Source organism: Dasypus novemcinctus, chromosome 14, assembly GCF_030445035.2.
Source record: "Dasypus novemcinctus isolate mDasNov1 chromosome 14, mDasNov1.1.hap2, whole genome shotgun sequence".
Classification (NCBI taxonomy): Eukaryota; Metazoa; Chordata; class Mammalia; order Cingulata; family Dasypodidae; genus Dasypus; species Dasypus novemcinctus.
Window position 1 is genome coordinate 21,345,078 of NC_080686.1, and position 9,316 is coordinate 21,354,393.

General features: G+C 42.3%; 1 pseudogene; it reads right to left on the bottom strand.

Annotated features, from left to right (window-relative positions):
• Positions 1-2,458: 2,458 nt before the first annotated feature.
• On the bottom strand, positions 2,459-3,392 carry LOC101442848 (procathepsin L-like; annotated as a pseudogene).
• Between the last annotated feature and the right edge of the window lie 5,924 nt (positions 3,393-9,316).

Sequence of the window (9,316 nt, forward strand, 5' to 3'; positions counted from 1 at the left end):
TGCTAGGGATACAAAGAAAACACAAAAAATAGCTTATCTGTGGGTAGCTCACAATATGGAGAGAGGTATGTACATAGTTGAAATGCAATGAGGTAAATGGCATGTTATAATTATATGCTGGGGTTGAAGAGAGGAAAGGGCCAAGTCATAAAAGGCTTCATGGAAAAGGTAACTCTTGAGCTAAGTCTTGATGAAGAACTTTCCTGTGAAAGAGGGAGATATAGGCATAACAGATAGAAGAAGAACAGGGTAAAGGAGTGGGCATGTGATGTCATGGTGCTTAAGCAAGGATGGTTAAATGCAGCTCAGGAATATGGGATGAGGGAGCTGCAAAACAAGCAGAGCACAGATCACAACGAGTTTATGTAGATGAGCTACACAGAGGAGTTTGAATTTTATCTCATAGGAGAATATACCCCACTGTAAGTTTTAAGAGGTACCAGGGATTGAACGTGGGGCCTCACACATATGAAGCAGGTACTCAATCACTGAGACACACCTGCTCTGCCCCACTGAAAGATTTTTAAGCAGGGATTTGAAGAGTCAGTTTCCTATTTTAAAGAGATATCATTAGTAGCAGAAGAGGGTGGATCTGCATGAAGAGATAACTTGCAGGTGACCACTGGTTACTGCAAAGGTCTACATGGGGAGGAATGGGGACTAAAACTAAGTCAATGACAATGGGATGGAGAGGATAGATCCAGAAAGTCTTGAGGAGGTTATAACAACTGATTTTAGTGGATGAGAGATGAAAGAGACTAGGGGAGTTGAGGGTGACCTCCATGGTTTGGTTTGGGATCAGTGGGGTGAGGGCGAAGAATGGAGGTGATGCCACTAATTGAGTTGAGGCCCATGGGAAAGCCTGTAGGTTCAGGAAGGATAGAAAAGAGTTCCTTTTTGAATATGTAATAAAAATATTATCACTGAATTTGTTGATTGAGAAGTACATTGGGAGAGAGAGAGGGAGAGAAAGAGAGATGGAGAGCAAAAGATTCTGAGAAAAAGCAGAGAAGCACTGGAAGGAAAGAAACAGAGGGTGAGCAGGAAATTCTGGGAAGGAAAGAACTATTTTTCTTTGATTTATTGCATTTTTGTAGCACTTAGCACATAGCTCCTGCCTCATTGTAAGTATCCAATAAATCTTGACTTGAATGAGAAAGGAAGAGTTTAGTAAAGTGACAAGTCCTGGGCCTCAGCAGACTAGCGGCTCCTACCCTCTGGTTTCTTGGACTTACCCTGGCCAGCTGACAGGGAGGTGAAGAAGGTCAACCACCACACCAGGGAGCCAAGAGTGCCTACAGCTGCAAGCAGGAGAATTGCATCCATCATCCATGTGGTATCTAAACCCCCTCTTGATGTAGAGGGGGACTGGACATAGCCATCCCAGGTCCACAAGGTGGAGGAATAGAGTATGGATTAGAGTGGACTTACTGGTGTTCTGCTGGGGAACTATTGTGATTAGTAAGGGAAAAAATTGTAGTAGTAATGTGGAGACGGTGGCCACGGTGGCTACTGATGGTTGGGAAAAGGAAGAAGAGATATGGTGTGGGGGCATTTTCAGGATTTGGAGTTGTCCTAGGTGGTGCTGCAGGGACGGATGCTGGACATTGTGTGTCCTGTCATGGCCCACTGGGAGGACTGGGGGAGAGTGTGGACTACAATGTGGACCACTGTCCATGTGCTGCAGCAGTGCTCCAGAATGTATTCGCCAGATGCAGTGGATGTGCCACAATGATTGAAGAGTTTGTTGATGTGGGAGGGGTGGCATGGGTGGGGTGGTGGGTATATGGGGACTTCATATTTTTTTAATGTAACCTTTAAAAGAAAATAAGGAAGAAAAAAAAACCAAAAACAAACAAAAAATACAATTAGCAACCAAAAAAAAAAAAAAACCCTCATTGAGAAGTGGGCTCAGTCCTACCAGAAATACTTGCCTAAAATTTCAGGCAACTTAAAAGAAATGCACAGAGTCACTATGGTCTAATCCTTTAAGCATTGCTCTAGGAGTATAAGATCACATTATAGAATTTGGAGATTTCAAAGAATGAACATGTGGTCATTCTTTTAACCTGGTGCTAATATTTAATAAAAATACCGTCCCCAATACACATGACTTTGTCTTTGAACTAATATGCTCAGAAGTTGACTGTCATCTTAATATAGAAAGAACTTAATTCTCCAAACTTAGTCATATTTGTAATTGTTCTTGAAATAATTTTTAGGGTTGAAAAAACCCTCTATGAGGAGTATATGTTCTTTTATTTTCTACTCATGAAATTAAGTTTTATTTAAAAAGGTAAAACTACACAAAATTTTTTTAATGAAAAAAGAGAATTCAAGTCTTAGTATCAAGCAATGAATTATACTATTACAAAGCTCTTTATAGCAGGAATTAAATAGTGGTAACATTTAACCATTGTAAACATGTCACAGAATTCAAATCTTGGATCCTCAGTGATTAAAGTGTTTTATCCCACACAATAAGGGTTGGGACAGTCTTAAAATAAAATTCCTCTGGTAATGCTGTTCTCAAGTCCTTCTTTATTACAACACATCCATCAGGTTCCATGGTGAGATAGCTGGCTGCTGTGACAATTCTGCAGTGTTTGTTTTGGTCTCTGGCCATCTTTATGTAGCCCTTCATGCCCAAATCTTCACCCCAGGGGTTCTTTTTTTTTTTTTTTTTTTTAGATTTATTTAATTTATTTATTTCTCCCCACCCCCTCATTGTTTACATTTGCTATGTCTGTTCGTCTTCCTTGTTCCCTTAGGAGACACTGGGAATCAAACCTGGGACCTCTGATGGGAGGGAGGTGCTTAATCACTTGAGCCACCTCTGCTCCCTGCTATGTTGTGTCTCTTATTATGTTTTCCTCATGTCTCTTGTTGTGCATCTTGTTGCATCAGCTCACCACTCCTGCCTGTTGCACCAGCTCACTGTCTTCTTTAGGAGGCACCAGGAACCGAACCAGGGATCTCCCGTGTGGTTTGCAGGAGCCCAATCACTTGAGCCACATCTACTTCCCCCTTGCTGTTCTTGACAAGTCAGTATTTATTGTTATCTGAATCTGTTCCTTCAAAGTCATAGCCAATCACGAGAACTCCATGATCCATAGCATCCAGGTCTTTGCTGCTACAATCTGGTTCATGATAAGTGCCTGATGTGTAGAAGTGGAAGGAGTTATGGCTTGCATTGACAACAGCGAGGTAACCAACAGTTGCCACTGCCTTCACAAGTGCTGTCTCTGCTGAGGGATGTCCACAAAGCTAGTGTCATTGGCTGTTGAATACTCGGGCCTGTAGTGCCAGTCCATTGCCCTTCCAGTGTATGGATAGGATTCCTCTAAATCAAGGCCTTTGTTGTCCTTGACTTACCGGAAAGCGTTGTCCATGAAGCCACTTTTGCAGCCATTTTGCCCTCAGCCTGAGAGCAGTCCACCAGATTCTGCTCACTGAGTGAAACAAGTCTGCCAGTTTTCTGAAACACCTGTCATTTGAGGGAGCCAACTGCACTAAAAACCCAACAAGAATCACACTGACCCTGATTCTTCACAGGAGTCATGTAGCCTTTCTCCCTCCAATCCACAGACTTGAGGACTTCAGAGGGAAAGTCATAGAATATTTCCTCTTTCCTGTTGAGCTGGTTTTGAAAGCCATTCATCACCTGCCTGAATTCTTCATTGGCCATGTCTCAAAAGGCTTTCATTCCCATTGTGAAGCTTCGTTGCCCTTGACTGTATCCCAGATAGTACTGGTCAATCCTTTTCAAATTCTTCTCCCACACTGCTCTCCTCCACACTTCTCCATCTATGCTATATAGTCTCTGGTGCATTGCCTTCCACTCCTGCCTATGCTTTTAAACATGAATCAAATGTTGGAGCAGCTGTATTCCCAAACAAAGGACAGTGAAAAAGAGTGAAGGAATCATGCTTCAAATCCTGCGGTGGCTGTGGCTGGTGCATGCATACTCCACACACAATGGGTTCGGGGGTCTTCAAGGTCCATAGTGTCCCCATTTTTCAATCCCCACCCCTCATTGTTTGTGGTTGCTGTCTGCTCTCTGTCTCCATTTGCTGTGTGTGTCTGCTGGTCTTCTCTTTAGGAGGCGCCAGGAACAGAAGCCAGAATCTCCCCTGTGGAAGAGAGGTGCTCAATCACCTGAGCCATCTCAGCAACCTGGTTTGTTGTGTCTCTCATTGTCTTTGTGTCTCTCTTGTTGTATCAGCTTGCTGCACCTCCCTGTGATACCAGCTCACCTTCTCCAGGACGCACTGGGAACCAAACTGGGGACCTTCCATATAGTAGGTGGAAGCCCAATCACTTGAGCCACATCTGCTTCCCCCCATATATTCTTAATGGAAGATTTTGGTATATTTGAAAAACTGCCTCTTATCCTGCAGAGTAGGGTTTTTCATCTAAGGCAGGGGTTCTTAACCAGGGGTCCATGAAACCTCAAGGGGTGTTTGGAAAGATTTCAGGGGGTCTGTGACCTGGAATTGAAAATTCAAAAAAAAATGTTATTCTTGTAGGGACATGTTTGTGTGAGTGTGATATATTTATTAAATAATACACAGTATAGTGTGGACGTAGCATGATTTCTAATTTGATGTAGTGTGTTCTGAGTGCAGAAGTTAACTGCCTGCACAAAGGTTGGTAAGGGTGGTCAAGATGGTTTTTTGACACTGTGGGAAAACTCAAGTTTCTAAATGTTTCCGAAAAATGACTGTTTGAATAGATGTTGAGCTGTGTTAGGTTATCAGATATTGAAATTATGGAAAAGTTGAAAAACATAATTTTGAATAATCCTAAAATTTAATTTAAAGACATGCCAATGTTGAGTGTCATAAAACTATCTGCTGCTACATTCTGAGAAGGAGTCTGTGGTTTTCACCTGACTGGCAGAGGGGTTCGTGGAACAAAAAAGATTAAAGACCCCCTGATCTAAGAGATAGTATGAATGTTGAACAAGATGAAAATCAGCAAAAACTTAGAGGTAGCTATATCAGTGGAATTATATTTACATTACACAAACTCTGGAGAAGGTAGGCACCTAAAACCTTATTTGCTGTAGTGGAGTTAACAGACTTTTCATTATTATTTTTTTGTCTTTTTTTAACAGACTTTTTTTTTAAGTAAGGATTTATTTTATTTATTTATTTTTAAAATTTATTTCTCTCCCCTTCCCCGCCTCCCCCCCCCCCCCGATAGTCTGCTCTCTGTGTCCCTTTGCAATGTGTTCTTCTGTGTCCGCTTGTATTCTTGTCAGCGGCACCCAGCATCTGTGTCTTGTTTTGTTGCATCATCTTGCTGTATCAGTTCTCCATGTGTGTGGCGCCATTCTTGGGCAGGCTGCACTTTTTTCGTGCTGGGTGGCTCTCCTTATGGGATGCACTCCTTGTGCATGGGGCTCCCCTATGCAGGGTACATCCCTGCGTGGCACGGCACTCCTTGCGCACATCAGTACTATGCATGGGTCAGCTCACCACACGGGTCAGGAGGCCCTGGGTTTGAACCTTGGACCTCCCATGTGGTAGGCAGATGCCCTATTTGTTGGACCAAATCTGCTTCCCAACAGACTTTTTTTTAAAATGAAAATTTGTTTCCTGGAATTATCTTGCCTCCGTTAATCTTACCAGATATTATCTCAGACAGATGTGGTTACTGAATTCTTTCACAAAAAAGTAAAGAGATTTAGTGAATGCTTTTATTTTCTTATGTTGAGTTAAACTACCATTACTATTTCACTTTCTTATTAATTTTATTTGGCTATTTTGTTGGTTTCATTTTTGAAGAAGTTTTGAAACACAGAAGGGTTACAACTGTGGCAGGGGAGGATCTTGTTGCAGGGTGTCAGTGATGGGGGATGCATGGGAGGAGGTTCACCTGGGGCATACCTATAAAGCATATGAAAGAGTTCAAGTGTTCGTGGAGCATTGTCTCAGTGGGTGGAGATCCACACAATAACCAAAAGAATATCCAATTCCCATCCTGGGGAGTTCTGCCACACTCTCTAATGGGGTAGCAAGAATCCCCTGAGTACAATGGTAGTGACTAATGAAGGAGGATGAACTATTGACAGGTCCTTGATATTGATGACTGTATTTATGAACTTTTTCTTTTGAAATTGACACTTGGCCTAGTATTATATGTTGCCTAAATGTTACCTCCTGGGAGCTTCCTTTTTGCTCAAATGTGGCTTCTCTCTAAGCCAAACTCAGCATACAAACGCATTACCTCTCCCTGCCCCCCCATCATAGGACATGACTCCTGGGGATGATCCTCCTTGGCACTGAGGGATTACTACCAAGCACCAACTAGCAATGCAACTGGAAAAATACCTTGGCCAAAAGGGGGAAAGAATAAAGACAAATGAGTTTATATGGCTAAGAGACTTCAAAGTGAGTCGGGCGGTCATTCCAGACATTACACTTATGCACATCTCAGCAGGATGTTCTTGACTGCTACAGTAAATATTGCCTCAAATAGTGGGGCTCCTGAGGGCTCTGGAGACATCCAGACACTATAGGCAAGACTGACAGCTCAGGAGTTTGGTGCTCTGCCAGTGGGCCCTACTCTGGAACTTATGCTCTCCAGTGTGACAGAGTTGGACTCAGTTGTAATTTCCAGATAGATTTTTAAATCTGGTGTACAGTTTGTAAACGGTTGGGACAGGCTTCAGTGGGCAGGACAAAGGCTATTGGGTTCAAATAGCAAAAGGCAATAGCAAGTTAAGATGGGTGAGTTTTTCTATCCACTTTACCACTGATGATATGCTGTGCATCTCTTGGACAACGGATTCCCGCAAAATTGACAGAATAGAAAAAGTTAAAGAGAAGCCTCTCTGGTTACTTTCGTGCATGTCCTACCAGCAAAGAGGTGGGAGCAAAAGGAAGGGTCAATCACTGGGAAGGGGAAATGGCTTGAGGCTTTATTCTGACTCAGCCTTGTTTTTAAAAAATCTTTTTATTTTGAAATAATTTCAAACTTAGAGGAAAGTTGCAAAAATAATACAGAGAACTCCAATACACCCCCTCTTCAGATATCCAGATTTGTGAACTTTTATCATTTCAACTTCATTTTTGATAAAAACACTTTGATATTATTGACCTAGTAGAGGTAACTGTCAATCTAGAAGCCACGAAGAAAGCACTCATTCTGGTTTGGAACTTGTAGATTCTTTTCCAGAGCAGGAGTAAGAAAGTAGGCTTAATTTTCATTTCTCAAACTTCTGGAAGATTCAAACTGCCCTTAAAAAGTTCAGTTCCATTCCAAAGTCCTTCTTTCTGTGTTTGTCCACCTAATCAAAGATGCTGATCAAATTGGTTAAAAGAATCAGACTATGAGTCAAATCACTAATCAGCTCTTCCTGCTTGCTTTGGGATTGGTTTGGGGTATCTTTGCTGGTGGACCTGAAGAAGGGGAAGTGGTGTGTAGAAAAATACTTTAGGGTGAAAAGAACCTCACAATTAAAAGCTGAGTGACCACTCACAGATCAGGCAACTGCTCTATGCAACTGCTCTTTCCCAGATGATACTTGGATGTGACTGTAACCTTTGCCTTATGACCTGCTTGTTTTGACCCCATTGGGCTCCTCTGGTCCTTCTCTTGGTAGGTTATTCTGTTGCTGGTGGTGAGCCTCATTTTATTAAAAGATTTATTTATTTATTCCCGTTTCCCCCCTTGCCTCTGCTATTTGCACTCACTGTCTGCTCTCTGTGTTCATTCGTTGTGTGCTCGTCTTCTTTCTAGGAGTCACAGGAACTGAACCAAGAACCTCCCATATGGGAGGGAGGCGTCAGTCATGTGGGCTACCTCTGCTCCCTGCTTGTTGTGTCTCTCACCCTTTTTCCTTGTTGTGTCTTTTCGTTGTGTCTTTTTGTTGCATCAGCTCATTGCATCAGCTCACCGCTTTAGCTCACTGTTTTGCTTGTTTTCTTTAGGAGTCATTGGGAACCAAACCTGGGACCTCTCATGTGGTAGACAGGCACCCACCTGCTTGAGCCATATCTACTTCTTGAGCATCACTTTTGATGATGAGAAATTCAAAATAAACCGCCTCATGAACACGAGCTAGAGACCTCAGAGGAAAGACGCCAACCCTTTCCTCCTCCTTCTGATTAACATTCTTAATAGTCCTTTTTATTCTTGAGTCAGCACAGAACCATTCCTTTTGTTCCTACTGAGGTTCAGACCACTCACCTCATTTGCGTTAACAAAAATGGTTGAAGCAATTGATTCTGCCGCATTTGTATTCTCTCTACATTCCAACGTTTCTCCCATGACCCTTGGATTCCATTTCTTGACAAGTTGAGGCATATGCTGGCCCTCAATTGTCCTGGTGTATTTTAGAATATGCCCGTTTTGTGCTAGCAAGGCCATGGAACAGCATTGAGCTTTCATCATCAGAACGCAAAACTACCTCCTGCTGACATTTTTCTTACTCCATCTCTAAATTCCAGCCATAAATTTTAGGCGTCTTCGAAATGGTGGTAATTTCTGAAGCCAACAGAATTTTGTTGCCCTCAACCAGTTGAGGGACTTAACTACTGATCTCCTCAGCTTTAGAAACCATTCTTTCCCCCTGATTTATGAAGGAGAAAAAATAAGACGGAAGCTTTGAGTTTTCCTTGTCTCTGAAACGACACCGTCCCGTTCCCCGCGGAGTGCAGACGCTGGTGTTTCCTCGCCGACTTCCCTCAGTGATGACAGGATTATGACCGAGTGTGAGTTCCCACCTCTGGGATGTGGCTCGGAGCTCTGCAAGTCCAGAATTCCTGTCTGGCATAGTAAATTTACTCCTTGTACAGAAACTGTCTCCCCTCATTCCAGGTATTTTATTTCCTCTCTCTCAAACTAAAATTGTGACTGTTTTGGGATCAAGATATCACCTTAACGCTAAGTCATAGGGTAAAATAAAAAATAAATTAGAAATTATGAGTCACATAATATATGTCAATCGGAGATCGCAAAAACAGTCCTTTTCAGAATCTGGGATGGAGCATATCTAACATGGTGAAAATTCAGAGCGGTCAGCAGCCCAGCTGCCAAGGGTCATAGTCTGATGTAAAAACCACTCTCTATAGTAGAGCTTCTGTGCCCCTCAAATCACCACCCCCACCCATCAGATTCATTTTTCTTGATCATGTCTAACTTTAAAATTTTACCTCTTCGATGTGATTAGCACTGGTTTCCTTACAAAGCCATAGCCAAACTTTTATGGGCTACCATCTCAGCCCTATGAAATGATGGATTAAGAAACTCTTAACTTGAATGAAATGTAGACATGCTAATGGGAACAAATCTTCAGGTATTTCCT